Genomic DNA, 26176 nt, shown 5'->3' with positions numbered 1-26176 from the left:
AGAACACACCTGATGAAGGGTCCGATGAACAAATACACAGTTATTTACAATAGCTTCCCTATGTGATGGCGGTTGTGGTAACTTGTCATATACAACTGGCATATAGTCTGGCACAATGTAGTTTGGCTTTTCAAGATCCATTTTGCTTGTAAACTCTTTGCCAACTTGGTAGAGTGCTTCAGTTGACCAGTCTCCAAACCAGTTCAAGACACACCTGCAGACAGGACAAGATATATTAAAACCTCCAAATTTTCTTTTTTCAAGAGGGTATTAACACTATTCTTAATTAAAAAAGACAGACCTGAAGTGTTAAGATACTTTGTTGTAGGTTAGTTCCCAAACACAGTAAATTAGTTACCTGCTGAAGAGAGATGGAGAAGTAGCTGCTCTGTCCTTCAGGCCCTCATAAGATGGGTTCATGGTGAAAACAACATGGAGATTGCGAATATCTTGACTGGTGAACCATTTGTACAATTCTTCATGGGAATCTAGCATTAAGCCTTCTTTCTGTGCTCCCTCTTTACATTGAGTCATAAGGGTGGCATATTCATCTCCTTCAAAGAGACCAGGAACCTAATCCAGGAAATAAGTTTTTTTTTCTTAAAGGCTTGATTTTCCCCGCATAACTGCTACTTTATACAGATTTACTCAAGTTACCTCTCCATTGGCCAGAAGAGTATTCATTCTTTCCAGGAATCCAGAACCCAATACATTTGACTCATCCATTATAAATGCTGTTTTCTCATTCTTGCAGCCAGAGCGTCTTAAGACCGTTCTCAGATCTTCATCAAAGTCTTCACCTGTGTATTTTTTATGAACCTATAAAGATTTAGCAACAGTTACTGAACTTTTTTAGCCCTTATCCTCCCTCACAATGACTTATGTTTATACATTTATCTTACCAAAGATAGAATATATGTAAGATAACTGCAAGCTTTAACAGTCAGTTTTTTTGTTGAGTGATTGAACTAAACCAACCTTTATTTGGTAAACACTTAAACCATTCATTCAAGCCACAAATTGTGAGAGAGTAGTTTTCCCTGCTCCACTAACTCCAATGAGAAGCAAATGACCCTGAGGCTGGCGGAAGATTCTGAAAGAGATTGGTACTTCAAGTAAATTTATTGCTTGATAAATTGTGAATTAGCCACCACATTTCCAAACCTCCTTTCCTTGCAAACTTAACCTGTATTTTTGTTTAGTACTGTGACTGGTTCGGGGGCACACTGAAGTGACTATTGGCTATATTTCTCAGTCTACTGCTATAATTCCAACCTTGCAATGCCCCCTTTACAGAATGCCTCTCCCAAGTAGAGCACCAGAACAAACTGGTGCTCCATTCTGGACTCGTCTGAACACAGATTTGTTTTATAATTCAAACTAGACAAACCCAGGAGTTGGAAATTCAGCTTACCGGTCGATTCTTAGCACATGATCCAAAACTTCATTGAACAGCACTAGTGGCACATCAAGTTCTTCTTCATAAAACACTTTCAGCCTGGCTTTTACATAGTCTCTCAGCTCTTCCTGATCCACTGGGATATAATCCTAGAATGAGAAGGCCAATATGTAAGCAAGAGATCTAACAGTCTAGAATTTAAGATTAAGGGAGAGATTATCCAGCACAGAGGGGTCAGCAGGAAGAGAAAGGGGCTGGAGTGGCACAAATTCCTAAGTCAAGAATTGAGGATGATTGCCATAGGGACCTGACTCTGATGTAGCATGTGCCACGGGCAGGGCCTGTAATGTTACATGCCATGGCAGCAGTGCTGCCCAGAATTTCTGCAGGAATCTGGGAACTGGCTTGCATGATTTAGACAGCCCAAAAGGCTCAAAGCTACCTTAGTCCCCCACTATAATGTAAGGCATTTAAAAGTATCTACTGCTTACTTTAAGAAGCAATATAAGTCAGTATATTCCATAAGTGCCAGAAAATTCCCAGGTAGATAGGTATTTGTGCTCCTCCTTGGCACTTTTACCATCACTGCAAATTCCTGATTTGAATACACATATGGCTCAACTTGTTTGAGTTATGTTATCTAACACACAGGTTGCATGTTTGTTAAGTACATTTTCGTAAGTCTAAACAGACAGGAGAGTATTTAGCCCAGCAGGCACAGAAGTAGATTTATGAATACCTGCTTGGACACTGAAAAGCAAACCCTAAAACATTCAGAGCGACGAGCTTTACAACCACATATTAGCATTACACAATTGTTTCTTGAAGTCAGCTGCAACAGTTGAGGCCATATAAAGGATTGTGGGGTGGGGTGTCTAAGGGGAATGGGGTCATGGGGAAGTAGCCCAGAGAGTTGTAGCAGTCACACAGTTGTTACAGGAGACACTGTAGACAGCCATGAACAGTTTATTGATCAGACACTATTGTTTGTTATGAGACGACTATAGGTATTTATTGTTCTGAAAGCATATAGCTAGATACAAGATTGAGTATGCTTGTTCTCCACAATCATACCACCTTGGGTCATACCTCAGATCAAGCTACACAATGATCTGACTAACACCACTTGGGAGACCCAGGGAAACCCAGGATGCTAGGAAATGAAGCTTGTGACTCAGTGGGTGGCACTTCTCCTATGAGTCATTCGTTAACCAGTGTGGTTATGGACACCATTGGCTTATTTGTTAAATAAACCAAAAAGACAACCTACATCTCCTAACTGCTCTAGTCCAAGATCCAAGAATACTTTCTGCAATTGTTACCCTCAGTATTCTAGATGAGTCTCTGTTTGGGTATATGCTCTGCCTCCAAATTCACAGGTCTACTCCCTTGGTACCCAGATAGATTCTGCTATGTGCTAGATACCCATCATGGCATGCTACATCAAATGTGTTTGCTTACTAACTCCAAATGGTTAGCAATCCTTATTGTCAAAGGTAAATTCTATCATAGCATGGACTGTGCTTAGTACGCTAGAAGGAGTGCTACCTAAGAGAAGTGATGGGCAAAGATTCACTCTCTTAACAGGATACTTAGTGTCTGCAACGGTCAATGGCAAGGCTTCGACTGAGATATCCCTCTTTACCTTTGACAACCAATTGCTATACAAGATGGGTCTGCTCATAGCTTTCTCTTTGTCTATGTTGGGGAAATGTTTCAGAGCTACCATATCAATGTTTTCATCAGTCCAACGTCTCTCCTCATCTTTCACAAGTCTAGTTAGAGAGAAAAACAGTTACAAGTAAGCATGCAACACCTATTAAAAACAGATATATGTGAAGGACACACTAAGTACTATAAATAGCAAGTGAAGGCAAAGGGTAATACTATTGTAAATATGGGTCAGTTCTATCTACTTGCAACTACTTAGCAATCCAACAGACACTTCTTTTGCCCTGAGCTTAGAGGACTAGATTTCAAATCCACAAAGGTATAATTCTTCATATTTTGGTTATGTGTATAAGCCTTTGAAGGTGGCACTTATTTTATGAACTTAAACTTTTGTTCATTTCTACAATTTGTAATTTTAATACTATTTCCAAAGTTTCTTTACCTGTCTTGGAAGAGATGCAAGGCTTCATGTGCCCAAATCTTAATAAGACCTTCAACAGGTAAGGTTTCTAATGGTCTTAAGGCTTCAAAGATACCTCTCACCCATCGAGTCATTTCACGAGGTGAATAGATGTAGTGTGGTTGTGTGTCCTGGGTGAACCTTTCCTAAAATTCAAAACACAGGGTATAGTATCTAATGGGATAAAGTTGTGCAACAATAATTAGCATGCAAACAATGCTTCTCATGCCCCCATCTCACAACTGCTAATAAAAACTGGGTAAGCAGGCCAAGACAAAAAGCACTGGGATTTATCTAAAGTGGCATAGTAACAAGGAAAGAGGACTAGTCAGCAGAAGTTGAGATAGTGTGTAGAGTACGTTACCTGTGACATTGTGTAGAACTCTACCATGGCAGCAGTAAGAGGTTCTACATATGTGCGGAGTGATGGGATAAGCCTCAGCATTGCACGATTGAATGTTCCATATATCTGAGTAAGGGAAGTTGGTCCAGGATAGTCCACATACACCACAGGGATGTGACGTAAAAATCTGAAAGAGGTCCAATAGCTTAGTGTTCATATCAGGAAAGACTTCATGCAAGTCAGCTAGACTAGACCTGACCTATCTATTTTCAATATTCAAAACAACTGCCATCCTTGGTGGAGATTTCATTTCAAATTAAGCCACTAAAAGTCAAAGTAGCAGAGTCAATTACTGACTTGTACTCTGCAATATCACATAATATTGGTTCGTTTCTGATCCAAGCTGCTTGTTTGATAGGATAAAAATAACTATTAATTTCACAACAGCATTCTCAGCCTCTGAAGTAAGTAATGTTCAGCATTACACTCACATTAGCCACCACCGTGTTGGCTAAAACAAAGTCCTCTTTGAAGTATAGGAATGTGAATGGAGTACAGTCTGTGTTGTTTATAGATTCTAAGACCAGAAGAAATCTAGTCTAACCTCCCCATATAACACAGTAGAACTTCCCCAAAATAATTCCCAGGCCATCTTTTAGAAAAAAAATGCTACTATCTTGATTCATAGGCACCAAGTTCTCCTGGCGCCGGTGGGTGCATGACCGCCATGCCTGCCCTGACTCCACTCCTGCCCCACCTCCTCCCACCCCTGCCCCACCCCCATTCCAACCCTTCCCCAAAGTCCCCACCGCCACTCCTCCCCCATTGGACTCCTTCCCCAAATCCCCACCCTGGCCCCACCTCTTCCCCGCATCCTCCCCTGAGCATGCCACATTCCTGCTCCTCCCCACTCCCTCGCACAGCTTGTTACGCCGTGAAATAGCTGTTTTGCGGTGGCAAGCGCTGACGGGAGAAGCGGGGACACGGCACACTCAGGGGAGAAGGCGGAGGTGAGGTGAGCTGGGGCAGGGAGCTTGGCTGCCGGTGGGTGCAGAGCATCCACCAATTTTTCCCCGTGGGTGCTCCAACCCTGGAGTACCCATGGAGTCGGCGCCTATGTCTCGATTTAAAAATTGTGAATGATGCAGAATCCACCCTCGGTAAGTTATTCCAATGGGTAATTACTCTCACTGTTAAAAATGTATGCCTTGTTTCCAGTCTGAATTTGTCTAGCTTCAGTCTCGCAAAGAAGGGTATAACATGATCCAGTGGCTGGAAGTTGAAGAGCCCATTATTAAATATTTGTTCCTTATGTAGGTACTGTGACAGGGTCAGGCCAGATGCCTACAAGAGAGTGATCCTGTTGGGATCCGGGAAGTGCTAAAGGACCCCCCCCCCCAGCCTAAGAGGGGGATCCACAGGACCTGGACACCAAATAAATCTGGGGGACAACTAATGAAATAACAGGGACAGGAGTGTGGTCAAAGGGTCAAACGAAGGAAACCGGATGGGGACATTGAGCAGAGAACCCTGGACAGCACCCACTGCTCCTCAAAGGTGTCAAGGGAGTCAGTGGATGCCGCCCAGAGGAGCTCTGCCCTGATACGTGAATGGACCGAGGATCAGAAATAGGCCCCACAGTCACAGGAGATTCCATCGGCCAACCTCCTCACTCTGGCTTTATAGATGGCCATTTTAGCTAGGGCCAGGAGGAGATCCGGTGACTTTGTGGGGCCGCGGATAGGGAGTGAATAAATAAGAAGGTGAGGGGAAAAGTGCAACCAAAAACATAATAAAATATTGGTGAGGAGCCAGAATAGGGGCTGCAGCCTGGCACACTCCAAATATATGTGTGCCAGGGTTTCCCTCACTCCGCAAAAGGGGCAGGTGTCTGGGATAGGGGTGAACCGTGCCAAGTACACGCTCGTGCTCACAGCTCCGTGAAGGAGCCACCAATTGATATCCCCGGCAGGCCTCAGGACCAAGGTGGAAGATAGGCTGGCCCACCGGGCTCCTCACCCTCCAAAGGTGGCAGGAGATCCCACCATTTTGTATCTGGGCAGGACACAAGGGTGAGGGTGTGAAGGTTGTGGAGCATGAGCGTGTATAGATGTTTCCTTGGTGCGGTCTGGAAGCAGACCGGCTGCAGCTCTTGCAGTTGGTTCATGATGAAGGGGTGGGGGGTCGGTTGGCTCCACGGGACAGGGGCCCAATTAAAAGGTCCAGTGCGCCTGGGGTGGAGGGTGGGCAGGGCGTGCCCTCGTGCAGCATCCGGTCGAGGTAAACCCGAGCAGCGGGCAGCAAAGCGGCCCTCACCTCCTGAAGTATGCGCCAGGGAGTATGAGGTCTGGAGTGCCCCATGTGCTGAGTGAGCATCAGAGGATCCAGCCAGTCTCCCCAGTCATAGTCCAGAAGGTCTCCGACTCTTGTGACTTCTGTCAGGACCAACCTCTGGCGCACCGAGGGGGACTCCTCCACCTGCATGCGAAGCTGGGTGTTGTGTAGCAGGGGCTCCATGAGGAGATCTGCCCCCTTGGTGGCCGCCACAGACCTGGTCGTCAAAAGCAGTTTCCAGGTCTGGAGGAGGTCCTGGTAGAAGACCAGCAGCCCGGAGAGGTCTCACGGAAGACCTCTCGGATGGAGATAAAGGAGCTGCTGGTCGTATCGGAGCCCTTGGAAGCGGCACAGGAAGGCGTGCACCACTATGCTCCACGCTGGACTACCTGCACCATAAAGGAGCCTCTGTAGGGTCTGGAGGCGGAAGACATGGACCTGAGTGTGCAGACACTTCAGGCCCTGCCCTCCCGCCTCCAGGGGTAGATGGAGAACCCGACCACCACTCCCAAGAGGAGAAGGCGGGTGGTGGTGGTCGGGGACTCTCTCCTCCGGGGGACTGAGTCATCTATCTGCCGCCCTGACCGGGAAAACCGAGAAGTCTGCTGCTTGCCAGGGGCTAAGATTCGTGATGTGACGGAGAGACTGCCGAGACTCATCAAGCCCTCGGATCGCTACCCCTTCCTGCTTCTCCACGTGGGCACCAATGATACTGCCAAGAATGACCTTGAGCGGATCACTGCGGACTACGTGGCTCTGGGAAGAAGGATAAAGGAGTTGGAGGCGCAAGTGGTGTTCTCGTCCATCCTCCCCGTGGAAGGAAAAGGCCTGGGTAGGGACCGTCGAATCGTGGAGGTCAACGAATGGCTACGCAGGTGGTGTCGGAGAGAAGGCTTTGGATTCTTTGACCATGGGATGGTGTTCCATGAAGGAGGAGTGCTGGGCAGAGACGGGCTCCATCTTACGAAGAGAGGGAAGAACATCTTTGCCAGCAGGCTGGCTAACCTAGTGAGGAGGGCTTTAAACTAGGTTTACCGGGGGAAGGAGACCAAAGCCCTGAGGTAAGTGGGAAAGCGGGATACCGGGAGGAAGCACAGGCAGGAATGTCTGTGAGGGGAGGGCTCCTGCCTCATACTGGGAATGAGGGGCGATCAACAGGTTATCTCAAGTGCTTATATACAAATGCACAAAGCCTTGGAAACAAGCAGGGAGAACTGGAGGTCCTGGTGATGTCAAGGAATTATGACGTGATTGGAATAACAGAGACTTGGTGGGATAACTCACATGACTGGAGTACAGTCATGGATGGTTATAAACTGTTCAGGAAGGACAGGCAGGGCAGAAAAGGTGGGGGAGTAGCACTGTATGTAAGGGAGCAGTATGACTGCTCAGAGCTCCGGTACGAAACTGTGGAAAAACCTGAGTGTCTCTGGATTAAGTTTAGAAGTGTGTGCAACAAGAGTGATGTCATGGTGGGAGTCTGCTATAGACCACTGGACCAGGGGGATGAGGTGGATGAGGCTTTCTTCCGGCAACTCACGGAAGCTACTAGATCGCATGCCCTGATTCTCATGGGTGACTTTAATTTTCCTGATATCTGCTGGGAGAGCAATACAGCGGTGCATAGACAATCCAGGAAGTTTTTGGAAAGCGTAGGGGACAATTTCCTGGTGCAAGTGCTAGGGGAGCCAACTAGGGGGAGCGCTTTTCTTGACCTGCTGCTCACAAACCGGGTAGAATTAGTGGGGGAAGCAAAAGTGGATGGGAATCTGGGAGGCAGTGACCATGAGTTGGTTGAGTTCAGGATCCTGACGCAGGGAAGAAAGGTAAGCAGCAGGATACGGACCCTGGACTTCAGGAAAGCAGACTTTGACTCCCTCAGGGAACAGATGGCCAGGATCCCCTGGGGGACTAACATGAAAGGGAAGGGAGTCCAGGAGAGCTGGCTGTATTTCAAGGAATCCCTGTTGAGGTTACAGGGACAAACCATCCCGATGAGTCGAAAGAATAGTAAATATGGCAGGCGACCAGCTTGGCTTAATGGTGAAATCCTAGCGGATCTTAAACATAAAAAAGAAGCTTACAAGAAGTGGAAGGTTGGACATATGACCAGGGAAGAGTATAAAAATATTGCTCGGGCATGTAGGAAAGATATCAGGAGGGCCAAATCGCACCTGGAGCTGCAGCTAGCAAGAGATGTCAAGAGTAACAAGAAGGGTTTCTTCAGGTATGTTGGCAACAAGAAGAAAGCCAAGGAAAGTGTGGGCCCCTTACTGAATGAGGGAGGCAAGCTAGTGACAGAGGATGTGGAAAAAGCTAATGTACTCAATGCTTTTTTTGCCTCTGTTTTCACTAACAAGGTCAGCTCCCAGACTGCTGTGCTGGGCATCACAAAATGGGGAAGAGATGGCCAGCCCTCTGTAGAGATAGAGGTGGTTAGGGACTATTTAGAAAAGCTGGACGTGCACAAGTCCATGGGGCCGGACGAATTGCATCCGAGAGTGCTGAGGGAATTGGCGGCTGTGATTGCAGAGCCCTTGGCCATTATCTTTGAAAACTCGTGGCGAACGGGGGAAGTCCCGGATGACTGGAAAAAGGCTAATGTAGTGCCCATCTTTAAAAAAGGGAAGAAGGAGGATCCTGGGAACTACAGGCCGGTCAGCCTCACCTCAGTCCCTGGAAAAATCATGGAGCAGGTCCTCAAAGAATCAATCCTGAAGCACTTAGAGGAGAGGAAAGTGATCAGGAACAGTCAGCATGGATTCACCAAGGGAAGGTCATGCCTGACTAATCTAATCGCCTTTTATGATGAGATTACTGGTTCTGTGGATGAAGGGAAAGCAGTGGATGTATTGTTTCTTGACTTTAGCAAAGCTTTTGACACGGTCTCCCACAGCATTCTTGTCAGCAAGTTAAGGAAGTATGGGCTGGATGAATGCACTATAAGGTGGGTAGAAAGCTGGCTAGATTGTCGGGCTCAACGGGTAGTGATCAATGGCTCTATGTTTAGTTGGCAGCCGGTGTCAAGTGGAGTGCCCCAGGGGTCGGTCCTGGGGCCCGTTTTGTTCAATATCTTCATAAATGATCTGGAGGATGGTGTGGATTGCACTCTCAGCAAATTTGCGGATGATACTAAACTGGGAGGAGTGGTAGATACGCTGGAGGGGAGGGATAGGATACAGAAGGACCTAGACAAATTGGAAGATTGGGCCAAAAGAAATCTAATGAGGTTCAATAAGGATAAGTGCAGGGTCCTGCACTTAGGATGGAAGAATCCAATGCACCGCTACAGACTAGGGACCGAATGGCTCGGCAGCAGTTCTGCGGAAAAGGACCTAGGGGTGACAGTGGACGAGAAGCTGGATATGAGTCAGCAGTGTGCCCTTGTTGCCAAGAAGGCCAATGGCATTTTGGGATGTATAAGTAGGGGCATAGCGAGCAGATCGAGGGACGTGATCGTTCCCCTCTATTCGACACTGGTGAGGCCTCATCTGGAGTACTGTGTCCAGTTTTGGGCCCCACACTACAAGAAGGATGTGGATAAATTGGAAAGAGTACAGCGAAGGGCAACAAAAATGATTAGGGGTCTAGAGCACATGACTTATGAGGAGAGGCTGAGGGAGCTGGGATTGTTTAGTCTGCAGAAGAGAAGAATGAGGGGGGATTTGATAGCTGCTTTCAACTACCTGAAAGGGGGTTTCAAAGAGGATGGCTCTAGACTGTTCTCAATAGTAGCAGATGACAGAACGAGGAGTAATGGTCTCAAGTTGCAATGGGGGAGGTTTAGATTGGATATTAGGAAAAACTTTTTCACTAAGAGGGTGGTGAAACACTGGAATGCGTTACCTAGGGAGGTGGTAGAATCTCCTTCCTTAGAGGTTTTTAAGGTCAGGCTTGACAAAGCCCTGGCTAGGATGATTTAACTGGGACTTGGTCCTGCTTTGAGCAGGGGGTTGGACTAGATGACCTTCTGGGGTCCCTTCCAACCCTGATATTCTATGATTCTATGAACCCCTGCAGTGAACCAAAAGAACCAAAAGACCAAAAGAACTCTGGAATCGATGTCCGGAGGCTGACCAGGAAACCCGGGGCCAGGACCAGTGTGTTGAGCCGGTACCAGAGCATGGACAGGACTAGTTGATTAAGCACCAGCGCTCTCCCTCGAATGGAGAGAAACCGGAGTAGTCCTGTCCATTTCTGGAGCTGCTCTGTCACCCCACCCTCTAAATTGTGCCAGTTCTCTGGCGGAGAGGGATGCGTGGCAGAAAGGTAAATGCCGAGTTAGAGCAGCGGACTCGCACTCCGCCGGATGGCCTGAAGTGCAGGTGGGAGGGAGCTCGCCTGCCAGCTGTCCCCGACCACCAGGCCAGAGCTCTTGACCCAGTTGACCTGGGTGGAGGAGGCTGCTGAATAGATGGCCTGGCAGGCCTCCATCCGCGCCAAGTCGCCTGGGTCCTGGGCCATGAGAAGCACATCGTCGGCATATGCCGACAGGACCAGCCGCAGCTCCGGCTCCCGCAGCACCAACCCCGTCAACCTCCTGTGGAGGAGACAGAGGAAGGGCTCGATCGCCAGACCGTACAGCTGGCCCGAGAGGGGGCACCCCGGCCATACTCCTCACCTGAAGCTGACCGGTTCAGTCAGGGTGCAGTTGAGCCTGACCAGACACTCTGCAGAGGTGTACAGCACCCGGAGAAAACCCACAAACTGAGGTCCGAAGCCAAATTCTTGCAGAGTGCTCAGGAGATACCCGTGGTCCACCCTGTCAAATGCCTTCTCCTGATCCAAGGCAGAAGGACAGCCCATCCCCACACACAACTTCCAAAAGGTCCCAGACCAGATATAGGTTGTCAAAGATGCTGCAGCCTGGGACGGTGTAGGTCTGGTCTGGGTGGACCACGTCCGCCAGCACGGACCCTAGCTGCAGTGAGATGGCTTTTGCTATGACTTTGTAGTCCATGCTGAGGAGCGAGATGGGACGCCAATTTCATAAATCGCGGAGGTCCCCCTTCTTCGGCAATAAGGTGAGCACGGCGCGCCTGCACGAAAGAGGGAGGACCCCGCTCTGCAAAGACTCAGCCCAGACGGTGACTAGGTCTGGGCCAAGGACGTCCCAGAACACGCGGTAAAACTCCAGGGTCAGCCCGTCCATGCCAGGAGATTTATTGGTGGGCATGCGACGGAGGGCTTCCCAGAACTCTGCCAGAGTGAGAGGCAGCACTAGTCAGTCTCGGTTGCCTGTGCTGACCGTAGGGAGCTCCTCCCAGAGCACTCTGCAAGTGTTAGGATCGGTTGGATCGGGGAGAAAAGGCTTGTGTAGAAGGCTCTCGCCCTCCTGCACATCTCCACTGGATCCGTGAGGGGGGTGCTGTCTTCTGCCAGAAGGCAGGTGATGTGTTTCTTGGCCCCCCTCCTTTTCTCCAGGGCGTAGAAGAAGCAGGAGCCGTGATCCATTTCCCGAAGGAGACGGATGCGGGATCAAACAAAGGCACCCCAGGCCCGATGGTCCTTGAGGGCCCGAAGCTCCTCCTGCTTCTCCCGGCACACTCTACAGAGGGGCGGATCCTCAGGGCTGGCAGCCAGATGCCTCTCCAGCTCTAAGACCTCCTGTTCCAACTGCTCTATCGCTGCATCCCCCCGTCAGTTGGCGCCCTGGTTATAATTAGGGCAGAAGAGCCGGGCGCGCACCTTCCCCAGGTCCCACCACTGCCGCGCTGAGGGAAAGGCATGCCGCTGCCCTCACCAGGCCAGCCAGAACTCCCGGAAGGATGTCACGAAGCCCACATCCTCCAACAAGCTGTTGTTGAAATGCCAATAGGCCAGCCCCGGCCTCTCCACGCAGAGGGAGGCCGTCACAGTGGCTAAATGATAGTCAGAAAATGGGGCCAGCCGGATGCTGGAGGAGTGGGCTCATGAAAGGTGGAAGCGTGATAAATAAATGCGGTCCAACCAGGAGTGGCGCGACTGATGGGCCTCCACCTGGACAAAGGTGAACGTGGAAATGTCATCCAGGTGGTGGTAGTGCCAGACGTCCACCAGGGTGTGGTGTTCGACTATCTCCCAGAGGATGTCCGCAGCGGCTGGGCACTGCTTGGTCCCCAAGAGGTCCCACTCCTCAAGGGTGGTGTTGAAGTCCCCGCCCAGGACAGGCACTCGTGAGGATCCAAGGTGCCGAGGAAGGCGGATGCTTACTTATAGAATTGCAGCCGCTCTGGGCCTGATGTTGGGGCATAGATGTTAACGACATCTATGTTAAGCCCCTCCACACGGACTCGGAGGTGCAGCAGGCGGCCCGGCATAGCCTCGGTGACCCCCAGCACCTCAGGCCGTAGGTCAGGGGAGAACAGGGTCGCCACTCCAGCTGTACGAACTGTGAGATGGCTAAAGTAGACTGTGTCCCCCCAATCCAGCCACCAGCTGTCTTCAGCGGCCGGATCCATATGGGTCTTCTGCAGGAAGACCACAGAGTACCCCCCCTCCCAAAGGAAGGAGAGCACTTGGGACCTGCGGAGACCCATCCTACAGCCCCAGGTGTTCAATGTTGCGATGGTGAGTGGTGCCATGAGGAGGGCTGGGGGGATCCTCGCTGGCAGGGACTCTCGTGGCCCCCATTGGGCCATGCAGCAAACCGTGACCTACCCTGTAGGTGAGCAATGAGTCATGGAAGCCGCAGACCCGCTGGTAGGCTGCGGTGGCCTGCTTCCAGTCCTTTTACTCTCCCCCATAAGGGCCCTTGCGGCCTGGAAGATCTGATGAAAGTCACCCCATCACTGGAGAGCAAGCTGTACCTTGTTGTGGGAGCCACGGACGTCTTCTAAAACCTCCCGCAACTCCTCTCGCAGTGCATGTGGGGGTGAGGTTACTGTCTCCTGGTCATCCCCTGACGGGGCCCTTGATACAGCCCCATGGCCCACTAAGAAGGGCAGGCAGGGTGCGGACCCCCGAGGGGGCGCTCGAGGCGCTGGCGCCACGCGGCCCACCTCAAACCCTGGGGCAATAGGGGGGCGGCGGAGGGAAGGTAGCAGCCCCTAGTGGGTCGGGGCAGGGAAACACAAAGGCCGCTCCCTGAGGGTTATCTGCTGGAAAAGGGAAGGAGACAGCCCCAGGGGTGGCAATAACATCACGGGAGGTGGAGGGGATAGGGACAGGGTCAGCATCAAAGTCAGGGCCGGGATCAGGGGCAGAGGCAAGATTCTGGGCTTCAGGAGCCAAGCAGCTGGATGGTGGCACCTCCTGATCAGGTTCAAGGGTTGAGAGGGTGGGGAGGGGGCTCTCAGCGATGTCAGGTGCAGGCTCTATGGTGGGTTTGGCAGCCAGGGCAACAGGAGATGGACTATCATCTGTAGGGCCCTCGCCCAGGAAGGAGGTCGATTGCTCCACACTAACGAGTGGTACCCCTGGTGGCTCGGGTCCTGGCTGCATGGCACTGGCCATCGCCTCAACAGGCTCAGCGGCCGTCAGCGGGGTGCCTTCTGTGGCCGGATTGATGGAGGAGTCCAGGAGCTCCTTGGAGGTGGGAGCAGAAGCAATGGTTAGGGGGAGGGAGCATGGGGAAAGGGGGGCTGGAGTGAGGTCGCCAAGATCAAGGCCCACTGGCAAAGGGTCGTCCTCTCCCTGGGTGACTGGGGACAGACCCAGGGCCTCGATCTCCTCATATACGGAGGGAGATCACTTTCCATCACCCCGGGGTTCTCCCCGCCGGCACCCGACGCAACAGTTGCCTCGGGGTTCACAGGGGCTTCAGATGGTACCAGGGCACGAGGGGCTCCCTTGGGGGCCTCAGAGGGGAGGGACTCCCCGTAGAGGGGAGATACTACCTTCCGGTGCTGCCACGTCTTCCCCAGTCGGCACCGGTGGATGGAACACACCTGTGGGCAAAGCAGAAGGCTCGGCATCGGTGCCCCCCTTTCTGGTTTTCTGGGGGGCCTCCGCATCGGATGGGAGGAACGGAGCTCAAGCCTTTCGCTTGCCCCGCTTCCCCTGTACTAGGGCCCAGCCCACCATGGCAACATCTGGGGGCTGTCTAGCAGGGGTTGTGTCAGGGGGCAGAGGCGATGGTTCAGGAACTCGGGGGGGGCTACCGGTGGGGCAGCATGAGGGAGGGAAGATTCCCCCTGGGGTGGGCCCTCTCCCATGCCCGGTGGTGTCCCTGCCGCACCGTCCTCCACAGGCCCCTCCAGATTGCATGCAGCGGGGGTAGGGCTCTCCTGCTCTTCTGGGCATTGTGGGGGAGGTGCCCCTTGGGTCCGAGCGGGAGTAGTGGTGGACTGGGAAGGAGGAGGGGTGCCTTTGGGCACCGGGCAGCCAGGGGCACATGATGGAGCCGGCGCCCTGCTAGGGCTTGGGGGTCCCGGATGCCTCTCCTTGCCGGGGCAAGGCACAGTCCCTCCAGACGTGCCCCATTGCCCGGCAGAGGTAGCACCAGGCCTCCCCCGTTGAATAGGGCACCCGGTAATGGGCCCCCTGGTAGGGGACCAGGAATGACCCCTCGACCGCCTCTCCATCCTGTGCTGCCGGTGGCAGTTGAAGCTGCACCTGCTGGCGGAACAAGAGGATGTGACGGAGGGCGGGGTCTTTGCAGCCCAGTGGGAGAGGGCTGATAACGGAGATGGGTTTCCCCAGGGTAGAGAGGGCGGGTAACAAGGTGTGAAGAAAGGGGGGGACAGAGGTTAGGACCTGATGGACGCCCAGGACCTCTAGCAGCTCTAGGGGGACGAACACGACTCCCCACCGCCAGGCCCTTCTCCACCTCCTCCTGGGCGGCGGCCTCCGATCCTAGGAAGAAGACGATCTTTCTGTACATTTTGGAGGCCGCCAAAATGGCCATGGGCCCCACCACCCTTGCCAAAGCCTGCACGTAGGTCTCCACATAGGGCGAGGTGGGCACCAGGAGGCAACGGACGCTGTGCTTCCTGGTCAAGGTCAGGAAGGGGGCCCTGTCCGCTATAGATGGTAGCAGAGGCAGTGGGCGGGAAAGATGACGTAGCGGCAGGCAAGGGAGGCTGCCTCCACCTAGGCGTACGCCCTGGGGGCCGGGGGAGAGACACCTGCAGAGCTGGTGGAGGGAACAGCGGGGAGGGATGCTGCGGCCAGTGGTGGGGCTGCAGCAGTGGGGGCAGCCCTGCCATGGAGGGCTTGGTCTTTTTTGTGGAGTTCTTACCTTCTTTTTACCCTGGCTCTTCGCACTGGCTGGGGGGGCTTCCCCAGAGTCGGAGGGGGGTGAGGGACATGGCAGCTATAGAGGTCGCTCTGGTGTCCATTGCTGCTGGTGCCCCAGTGGGGGCAGTAGCAGGTGGTTCGGCTGTGGCAGCGGAGGTAGAGGCTTGGGGGGACAACCGGGTGGCAGGTGGGGGAGGGGCGGTGGGGTTTTCTGGATGGGCCCCACCTGTCTCGTCCCCCGCCATCATGAGCAAGGAGGGAAGGGGAGACACCAGGAGGAGGAGGGGAAACAGGAAGCAGGTTGACCACTCCTCTCCACTAGGCTGCAGGCAGGGGAGGAGGGCACCAAAGGGGGTGGGCTGGACGGGGGGGGGCAATCAGGGGTTAGGGGTCACTAACCAACACTAGGTGGGATTCCGGCTCCTTTAGCTGCACTAGAGGAGGGGGGGATACAACAGCATTGGGGGTGCAGTGAAGAGGGTTTAAACTAAAATGGGGAGTGGCACAAGTGCATGGGAGGGGGCATGGGCACACAGAGCAAGGGGCTAAGCGGGATGGAGGTAGGACAGGTAAGCCAAGGGGCTAGCTTCAGAGGCTGGGGAAGGGCAAACAAATAAAGGCTGCAGAGGGAAACGGGCAGGGCAGGCAAACAAACTGAAGCTAGTAAGGGGGGCTGGGGCTAAAGGCAGGGCAAAAGGATGCAAGGAGCAAATGGGGCAGGTAGCAAGGGGCAAAGCTGTGAGGTGGGCAGTCCAGCGGGGGGGAGCACGTGCACCCACGTGCACTTGCACAAAGTCTGTTTAGGCTGGCTGCTGCTTCTGGCCCAAATGGTGGAATCAGGGCATGGCAAGCCAAGCAAGCAGCTGAGTCCAGAGGCAGGAGCTGAGGCAGATGGTATACAGCCAGTGGGGATGGTGGAGGGGGCAGTGGTGGTGGTGGTAGTTGTGGGGACTGGGGGGGACACAGATGGATCAGGGGGCAGCTCCACGCCACACCCCCTGTGTCCCTACAAACACAGTCAAGACCCCCACCACAAGAGCACAGTTCGAAAGTTACTCAGTCTTAAGGCCCCCTCCACGGTGGTCTAAAGAGTCTCTAGGTGCTCCCCCATTGGTAGATGGTCCTCTTCTTCTTCTCCTCGGGGCTTCAGCAGCTCCAGGCAGCAAGCTCTGCAACAGCAGCTCCACGAACTCCAGGTGGTGGTTCAGGCAGGCAGAAAATACCCCTCTCTAGTGTTGGTGGTGTCCACAGCAGTAACGGCTGGGGCTGGGGTCCTTCATTCGCCTCCTCTGGGGAGTGGGCCAGCAGTCCCCCCAAGGGGCTGCAGTTGGAGCAGTAGCAGCACCCGAGGGTGGGGGGGTCCAGCAGCTGGCCACCAACCAGGTAGCAGAGAAGGGGGATAGTGTCTGGCCCAGCCAGGGGAGCAGCTGGAGCAGCAGGGAGAGCCCAGGGTCTAACAGCACAAGTATCAGCAGCAGCAGCAGGAGCAGCAGCCCTCTACCTCCTTCTCCTTCCAGTACAGAGGGCTACAGGAGAATGATCGAAGGTAGATATATTAGCCCCAGATTAAGCAGTTCCCTTTTCCCTGAGTAAGACAATGGGCTGTTCCAGAACAATCAGGAAGTTTCTGGAACCAATTAAGAAGCTACCAGAATCAATTTGGATAGGCAGGCTAATCAGGGTACCTGGTTTTAAAAAGGACCTCACTTCAGTTAGTGAGGTGCGAGTGAGGAGCTGGGAGCAAGAAGCATGCAAGAAGCTGAGAGTGAGAAGGTGTACTGCTGGAGGAATGAGGAGTACAAGCATTATCAGACATCAGGAGGAAGGCCATGTGGTGAGGATAAAGAAGGAGTTGGGAGGAGGCCATGGGGAAGTAGCCCAGAGAGTTGTAGCGGTCACGCAGTTGTTACAGGAGACACTGTAGACAGCTGCAATCTACAGGGCCCTGGGCTGGAACCCAGAGTAGAGGGCAGGCCCAGGTTCCTCCCATCCTCCTCAACTCCCTATTTGATACAAGAGGAGGTGACCTGGACTGTGGGTCCCACCAGAGGGGAAGGTCCCTGGCCTAGCCCTTGACCCACTAGTTGGGTCAGCAGAGACCGAGGGGATTGTTCTCCTCCCTTTCCCCATGCTGGTCATGATGAGGTTAGCTGAGTGAACAGTAGGTTTGAGCCACTAACAAAAGTGGCCAAACTGAGGCCTGCCGTGAATCTCTGAGGCGAGCAAATCTGCCAATAAGTGCAGGACCCACCAAGGCAGAGGAGGAGCTTTGTCACAGACCAATCAAGTCCCTCCTTAACCTATTCTTTGTTAAACTAAATAGCTTGAGCATTCTGAGTCCATCATTATAAAAGCAGGTTTTCTAATCCTTTATCATTCTTATGGCTCTTCTCTGAACTCTCTTCAATTTGTCCACATCTTTCTTGAATTGTGGGCACCAGAACTGGACACAGATTCACAGTGGTCACATCAGTGCCACAGTGGCCACACAGCAGTGGTCACATCAGTGCCAAATACAGAGATCAAATAAGCCTCTTTATTTCTATTTGTGATCCCCATTTAAGCATCCCAGGATTGCATTAGCTCTTTTGGCCACACAGTGTTACATGTTCAGGGGGGAGCTCAAGTTCAACTGATTATTCACCATGATCCCCAAACCTCTCTCAGGATAGAGTCCCCCAGCCTGCAAGTATGGCCAACATTCTTTGTTCCTTAGATGTATGTATTTACATTTAGCTTTATTAAAATGCATATTAACTGCTTGCACCAAGTTTACCAAGTGACACAAATTGCTGTGAATCAGTGACCTGTCCTCATTATTATTTACCATCCTCCCATTTTTGGGTCCTCTGCAAACAATCAGTGATGATTTTGTTCTCTTCTAGGTAATTGATAAAGATGTTAAATATCATATGGTCAAGAACCAGTCCCTGCACAACCCTACTGGAAACAAGCCCACTCAATAATGGCTCCCAGTTAACACTTACATTTTGAGACTTATCAGTAGCCAGTTTTTAATCCATTTAATGTGTACCATGTAACTTTTATATCATTCTAGTTTTGTGTGTGTTTTTTTAAATCAAATTGTCGTGCAATACCAAGTCAAATGCCTTACCTAAGTGAGTATATTATGTCAACACTATTACCTTTATTAGCTAAATTTGCAATCTCATCAAAACCAACAAAGTTAGTTTGACAGGATCTATTCTACATTAATCCATGTTGATTTGTACTAGTTACATTGCCCTCTATTAGCTGTTTAACAGTCAAGTCCTGTATCAGCCACTCCATTTTTTTGGCTGGGATCTAGGTCATCCCATTTACCCTTTTTAAAAACTAGCATTTTAGCAGCTTTCTTCCAGTCTTCAGAACTTCCAGTGCTCCAAGACTTATTGAAAATCAACAGGAGCCTGATGGACTGTTAATGAGCAGCTCATTTGGATGCAAGGTATTTTTCAAATAATATTTGACGCTACAAATTGGATTCCAGTATTAGAATGTAAAGGCATCAGATATTCCATTTTGCAGATCAGTACTATAGTTTTAGTAGCTTCAGAATAGTATTTAACTATGTGAAAGTGGTTTCCTTCCAGGATCGGTAGGGGGGTTACAAGCTCCAACAAACTGAATCCTCTCTAATTTCACCCAGGTCTGATCCGATGTACGGTAGAAGCCTCCATGTTCCACCATCTGAATGAGGGAATTGTTTTAATATAAGAAAGTTTCCATAATAGCATAATAGTAGAATCCTTAGTTTCACAACAAAACAAACCTGTTTAATGAAGGATATGACTCTCTGCGTGCCATACTTATCCATATCTGGCAAGTTGATTTCGTCACAGAACAGCACCAGCCACTTTCCTAGCTGCATAGGAGCCAGCACCACTCCATTAGGTGTACGCCTGTACTCACAGTAATGATCAAAAGTTTTCAAAAGTAGCTCTGGGGTAGTAGCACTAGAAAAGTTAAGTCCAACCACCTTAAAAAAAATAGCAAGGGTGAAAGAGGTAAATTCATGAAGACATTTGATACGTTTTAATAGCTTAAAGTCTTAGAACCAAAGTTTCAATAGATTCCTCAGTAACAAATATATGTTACAACTTGACCTTCAGATTGAAAATATATGCTGTTTGTTGACTAGATACTGATCACTGGATGCTGTTTACACAAGTATTTGGGTCACTACAGATATGTAAAATTCCGTATAGACTATCAAAGTCTGTTATGTACCAGTTCTACCCACTTGTTATAATACATACAGTCTCTCATCACTGTTAACAGGTTTAAACACTCATATACTTAGACGGAACATCTACCTGAACTCAAACTACTTTTGATTTAATACTGAACAAGTGAAAAAAAAGCCAGTACTACTGGTGCTAGTTAGAAAGGAAGAACAGATGGCCTTGAAGTTAAGGGACTCCTGGAGTTAAGAAGATTCTAAATCGTCCTGGTGACTATGGGCAAGTCACTGATTTCTGCTTCAGTTTCCACTCCCTTTTACAGTTCATGTTTCTACCTCACAGAGTGTTATAAAGATACACTCATTTAGTTGGGCAAAGAGCTCTGATACAATGAAGTTTTTGCCATGCAAGTAGAGAGGTGTTGCAGTAATCATTAGAGTAAACCTTTTAGGCAGCTTTTACTTGTTATAAATTTGCTATTATTGAATAACCCACACATAAACAGAATAGTTACCTCCATATCAGGGAGGGCTCTGAGAAAACTGAAAAGGATCATAGTCTTTCCAGAACCCGGTGGGCCACAGAGCACTAGGGGTTTGTGTTCTGCTAGCCAAGTATACAGCAAAGCTTCATGGCGGACGGTATCTAGGGTTGGTATTACAACATCAGGAGCAGCAACCTTGTGTGTCTCAACTTCAATCTGAGGAACCTTGGACTGCCATGGGACCCATTCACCTGTAATCGACACCTAGGTGAACAGAAATAGTTAATTACAAATTTAGTAGAGAAATGTGTTCCAATGGGGTTCTCATCACAACCCCAGCTTATTTTACACAACTTCATGCTTTAATCTGTGAACTCAGTTAGGCTTTTAATACCTGCAAATGTAATGCTGTAGGACTAGTTTAGAAGCAGCTTGGACTACACAGTACATTATGTACCAACTGAGCAAAACAAATAAAAATAAAATAATCAATCAAATGTAGAGTGGCTTGCCTTGAGCTAACTTGTGAGATACTAATTTACTCCCATTGAGAGAGGTTAATTTGGAAATAGCGGCAAAGAGTCCTGTGGCACCTTATAGACTAACAGATGTATTGGAGGATAAGCTTTGGTGGGTCATTCTGGTTTTGTTTCTTTAGGAATTAGGTTTTTAACTATACAAAGTACAAGAGGCTATTACCTCATAATCAATTATGGGTATGTTGGGTGCTGTGGGCAATGGTACAGTGGTGATTCTCCTAATGTATTCTCCCAGCTCTGCTCTCATTTTCAGTCGGCTGTCTCCAGAGAGTGACCACAGTATTGCGTAGACCAGGTATCTCTAATGGAAGACAAGAGAAAGATTAGTCCACACAAATGCAAAAAAGTATTACTTGTGTTGGAAGGACAGCGGAAGAAAATACAAGGAGACTTTCAATGAGTCTGGTAACTGTGTTCATCTTTAGGCTTTCAGGTCACTTTGCTGCAGTATTTTCTTTACCTGGATATAACGCTCCAGTTGCTCTATCTGCATAGGGAAGTTGGGATGGTTTGTATTGTACTGGGCTACATTGCGGCAAGCCTGATGCAACATAGAGAACAATGAACCAAGACAGCGCAAGCGAGTGAGGTCCATGATATGCTCCAACTTGAAAGTATGTTCAAGAGCTTTAGTCACCAGTCCATTAGATGTGAAATAGGGCTGCATAATTGTTGCTGCATCTCTTTGAATCTGTTGGTAAAGACATTAGCATTGTTCAAGGAACTTGGTTTGTAGTCTTAAGTCATAACACTAGATTTTAAAATAAGTTTGTCTATAGCATGGGTTCAAAATGTCATGTGTGTTGTATTCCCCAATTAAAGTAAGTTATATTTTGTTAACTCAATCTCTATTTATATTCAGTAGAGCAGGTAAGAAGCTTTCAAGGCCCTTCCTACTTTTAGTGAGTCTGATGTCAGTTCACAGTATTACAATCCATTCCAAGTTATACCTGCAACATTGGAGAAGCTGCTTCTTCACCTTCATCTTCTTTGCCCTTTCGCCTGCGCTGAGCTTCCTCTTCACCTTCATCCAGAGGGATGCTTCGTAGTCTGGCCAAGAAGTTATTGAATATCATGTCAGTGCTTAGAACATCTTCACTGAACCAGACCATTCCGCACCTTGACACTGTGGCCAGATTAGCATATTTCAGATCTTGTACCTCAAACATGATACGCACCTAGAGAGAAAGTGCAGACATTTAAGAGAAGTTAGATTTTATGTTCTACTCAATCTATTACAGTAACTCCTCACTTAACATCGTCCCGGTTAATGTTGTTTCATTGTTACGTCGCTGATCTGTTAGAGAACATGCTTGTTTAAAGTTGCGCAATGTTCCCTTATAATGTTGTTTTTCTGCAAGCAGTGCACAAAGCAGACGGCTGCCAGAGCAGCCCATTGGAGCTAGCTGGTGGGGGCTTGGAAGCAGGGTAGACCGGCAGCCCCACTATCAGCTCCCCTAACTTCCCTGTGTGACAGCCATCCAGCAGGCTATCAATTGCTGGGAAGTTCAGGTATTCCTTCTGCCACTGCCATGTGCTGCTCCTGTCCTCTGCCTTGGAGCTGCTCCCAGGAACCTTCTGCTTGCTGTGCAGGGGGTGGTGGGGGGATAGAGATGGGGTGCTGATGTCAGGGTGTCCCATATGTGTCCCTATATGTGAAAGAAAATGTAGAATCAAATGAAGTAAAAATCTTAAATGAATCCACATGTTCCATAGAATCTGTATGTATAGTAATTCCATGCTCTAATAAGAATATAACAATAGGGATCTATTAGTGACCACCTGACCAGGACAGTGATAATGACGATGAAATGCTAAGGGATATTAGAGAGGCTATCAAAATAAAGAACTTAATAATAATGCGGGATTTCAATTATCCCCATATTGACTGGATACATGTCACCTCAGGACGAAATGCAGAGACAAAATTTCTCAATATTTTAAATGACTGTGTCTTGGAGCAGCTGGTACAGGAACCCACAAAGGGAGAGGCAATTCTCGATTTAGTCCTGAGTGGAGCGCAGAATCTGGTCCAAGAGGTAACTATAACAGAACTGCTTGGAAATAGTGACCATAATTAACATTCCTGTGGTGAGAAGAACACCTCAGCAGCCCAACACCATGGCATTTAATTTCAGAAAGGGGAACTATGCAAAAATGAGGAGGTTAGTTAAACAGAAATTAAAAGGTACCATGACTAGAATGAAATCCCTGCAAGCTGCATGGACACTTTTCAAAGACACCATAATAGAGGCCCAACTTAAATGTATACCCCAAATTAAGAAAGAGCCACTGTGGCTTAACAACCATGTAAAAGAAGCAGTGAGTGATAAAAAAGGCTTTTAAAAAGTGGAAGTCAAATCCTCGTGAGATAAATAGAAAGGAGCATAAACACTGCTAAATTAAGTGTAAAAATGTAATAAGAAAAGCCAAAAAGGAGTTTGAAGGACAGCAAGCTAAAAACTCAAAATAATAACAAAATGTTGTTTAAGTACATCAGAAACAGGACGCCTGCTAAACAACTAGTGGGGCCTCTGGATGATCAAAAGGAGCACTTAAAGTCATTGCAGAGAAACTAAATGAATTCTTTGCTTCAGTCTTCATGGCTGAGGATGTGGGGGAGATTCCCAAACGTGAGCCATCCTTGGTAGGTGACAAATCTGAGGAATTGTCACAGATTGAAGTGTATTAGAGGAAGTTTTTGAATTAATTGATAAACTTAACAGTAACAAGTCACCGGGATCAGATGGCATTCACCCAAGAGTTCTGAAAGAACTCAAATTTGAAATTGCTGAACTATTAACTATGGTTTGTGACCTGTCCTTTAAATCAGTTTCTGTACCCATTGACTGGAAGATAGCTCATGTAAGGCCAATATTTTAAAATGGCTCTAGAGGTGATCCCGGCAATTACAGACTGGTAAGTCTAACGTCAGTACCAGGCAAATTAGTTGAAACAATAGTAAAGAATAAAATTGTCAGACACATAGTAGAACATAAATTGTTGTGCAAAAGTCAACATGGTTTCTGTAAAGGGAAATCATGTCTTACTAATCTATTAGAGTTCTTTGAAGGGGTCAACAAATGTGGACAAGGGGGATCCAACGGACACAGTGTACTTAGATTTCCAGAAAGCCTTTGACAAGGTCCCTCACCAAAGGCTCTTATGTAAATTAAGTTGTCCTGGGATAAGAGGGAAGATCTTTTCATGGATTGAGAACTGGTTAAAACAGCGGTTCTCAAAGCCGGTCCACTGCTTGTTCAGGGAAAACCCCTGGTGGGCCAGACAGGTTTGTTTACCTGCCACGTCCACAGGTTCAGCTGATTGCGGTTCCCACTGGCCATGGTTCACCGCTCCAGGCCAATGGGCGCTGCGAGAAGCAGCAAGGGCCAAGGGACGTGCTTCCCACAGCCCCCATTGGCCTGGAGCAGTGAACTGCAGCCAGTGGGAGCTGCGATCGGCCAAACCTGTGGATGCGGCAGGTAAACAAACTGGTCTGGCCCGCCAGGGGGTTTCCCTAAACAAGCAGCGGACCAGCTTTGAGAACCACTGGGTTAAAAGACAGGGAACAAAGGGTAGGAATAAATGGTAAATTTTCAGAATGGAGAGGGGTAACTAGTGGTGTTCCCCAAGGGTGAGTCCTAGGACCAATCCTATTCAACTTATTCATAAATGATCTGGAGAAAGGGGTAAACAGTGAGGTGACAAAGTTTGCAGAAGATACTGAACTGCTCAAGATAGTTAAGACCAAAGCAGACTGTGAAGCACTTCAAAAAGATCTCACTAAAACTAAGTGATTGGGAAACAAAATGGTAAATGAAATTTAATGTGGATAAATGTAAAATAATGCACATTGGAAAAAATAACCCCAACTATACATTCAATAGGATGGGGGCTAATTTAGCTACAACTAATCAGGAAAAAGATCTTGGCGTCATCGTGGATAATTCTCTGAAGATGTCCACACAGTGTGCAACAGCAGCCAAAAAGGCAAACATGATGTTAGGAATAATTAAAAAAGGGATAGAGAATAAGATGGAGAATATCTTATTGCCCTTATATAAATCCATGGTATGTCCACATCTTGAATATTGCGTACGGATGTGGTTTCCTCATCTCAAAAAATATATACTGGCATTAAAAAAGGTTCAGAAAAGGGCAACTAAAATTATCAGGGGTTTGGAACGGGTCCCATGTGAGGAGAGATTAAAGAGGCTAGGACTTTTCAGGTTGAAAAAGAGGAGACTAAGTGGGGATTTGATAGAGGTATATAAAATCATGAGTGGTGTGGAGAAAGTGAATAAGGAAAAGTTATTTACTTGTTCCCATAATATAAGAACTAGGGGCCACCAAATGAAATTAATGGGCAGAAGGTTTAAAACAAATAAAAGGAAGTTCTTCTTCACACAGCGCACAGTCAACCTGTGGAACTCCTTGCCTGAGGAGGTTGTGAAGGCTAGGACAATAACAGGGTTTAAAAGAGAACTAGATAAATTCATGGAGGTTAAGTCCATTAATGGCTATTAGCTAAGATGGGTAAGGAATGGTGTCCCTAGCCTCTGTTTGTCAGAGGGTGGAGATGGATGGCAAGAGAGAGATCACTTGATCATTACCTGTTAGGTTCACTCCCTCTGGGGCACCTGGCATTGGCCACGGTCGGCAGACAGGATACTGGGCTGGATGGACCTTTGGTCTGACCCAGTATGGCCATTCTTATGTTCTTATGTCCCCCTCCCCCAGCTCCTGTACCCCATCTCCACAGAGCAGGGGAAACAGGGGCACAGGACAGGACTCAGGATGGAGGGGACTTGCAGGCAGCAGCTGCTGTCTCAACTTGCTGATCTACTTAAAGGCAGTGTACTTAGAGTGGGGTCAGCGTACTTAAAGGGGCAATGTGCTTCACACACATGGTGTGTCTGTCTGTGTCTCACAGCCACCCATGTGGTGTGTCTGTCTCACACACATGGTGTGTATGTCTGTCTCACACACACATGCACCTCTCCCACCCGGCACTTTAGAAAGTGGAGGTAGTGGTGCACTCCAGTGGGATAGCATGAGTTCATAACCTTCAGTTTCCACAGGGAATGTTTGCAGCCACTGTCATGCTGTGTCTCCTCCCTTCATATGTGCTGCCTTGTAGAGTGTAAGGCTACATTAAAACAATGTGTTAACCCTTGAGGGCTCAGCCGAGTGCTAGTTCATCATTTAGCAGGAAGGCATTCCCTGGGAAATATCCCACCCTCTGACTCCACCACCTCGACCAAGCTTCACAAACATCATTGCTGTGTACAGTATTGTTTGTTTAAAACCGACAGAGAGAGAGAGAGAGAGAGAGAGATAGAGTGTGTGTGTGTGTATAGAGTCTTTTGTCTGGTGGAAAAAAAAATTCCCTGGAACCTAGCCCCGCCCCCCCCATTTACATTAATTCTCATGGGGAAATTGGACTCTCTTAACATCATTTCGCTTAAATTAGCATTTTTCAGGAACATAACTACAATTTTAAAGGAGGAGTTACTGTAAAAACTCAGTTAACATGCTTCTCTAAACTCCCAAAAGCCAATAGGTGTTATAAAAATTAAGTTTTATCTTAACTTAATCAGGTA

General features: G+C 48.8%; 1 protein-coding gene and 1 pseudogene across 2 annotated transcripts in view; one reads left to right on the top strand and one right to left on the bottom strand.

Annotated features, from left to right (window-relative positions):
- The window catches only part of LOC119857571, a 255525-nt gene that overhangs the window by 40013 nt on the left and 189336 nt on the right, over window positions 1–26176 (top strand). The gene's annotated exons all lie outside the window — the stretch shown is intronic.
- The window catches only part of LOC119857337, a 92716-nt pseudogene that overhangs the window by 30390 nt on the left and 36150 nt on the right, over window positions 1–26176 (bottom strand).

The sequence above is a fragment of the Dermochelys coriacea genome, chromosome 6, assembly GCF_009764565.3.
Source record: "Dermochelys coriacea isolate rDerCor1 chromosome 6, rDerCor1.pri.v4, whole genome shotgun sequence".
NCBI classification, from domain to species: Eukaryota; Metazoa; Chordata; order Testudines; family Dermochelyidae; genus Dermochelys; species Dermochelys coriacea.
This window is presented reverse-complemented; position numbering and strand designations above follow the sequence as displayed.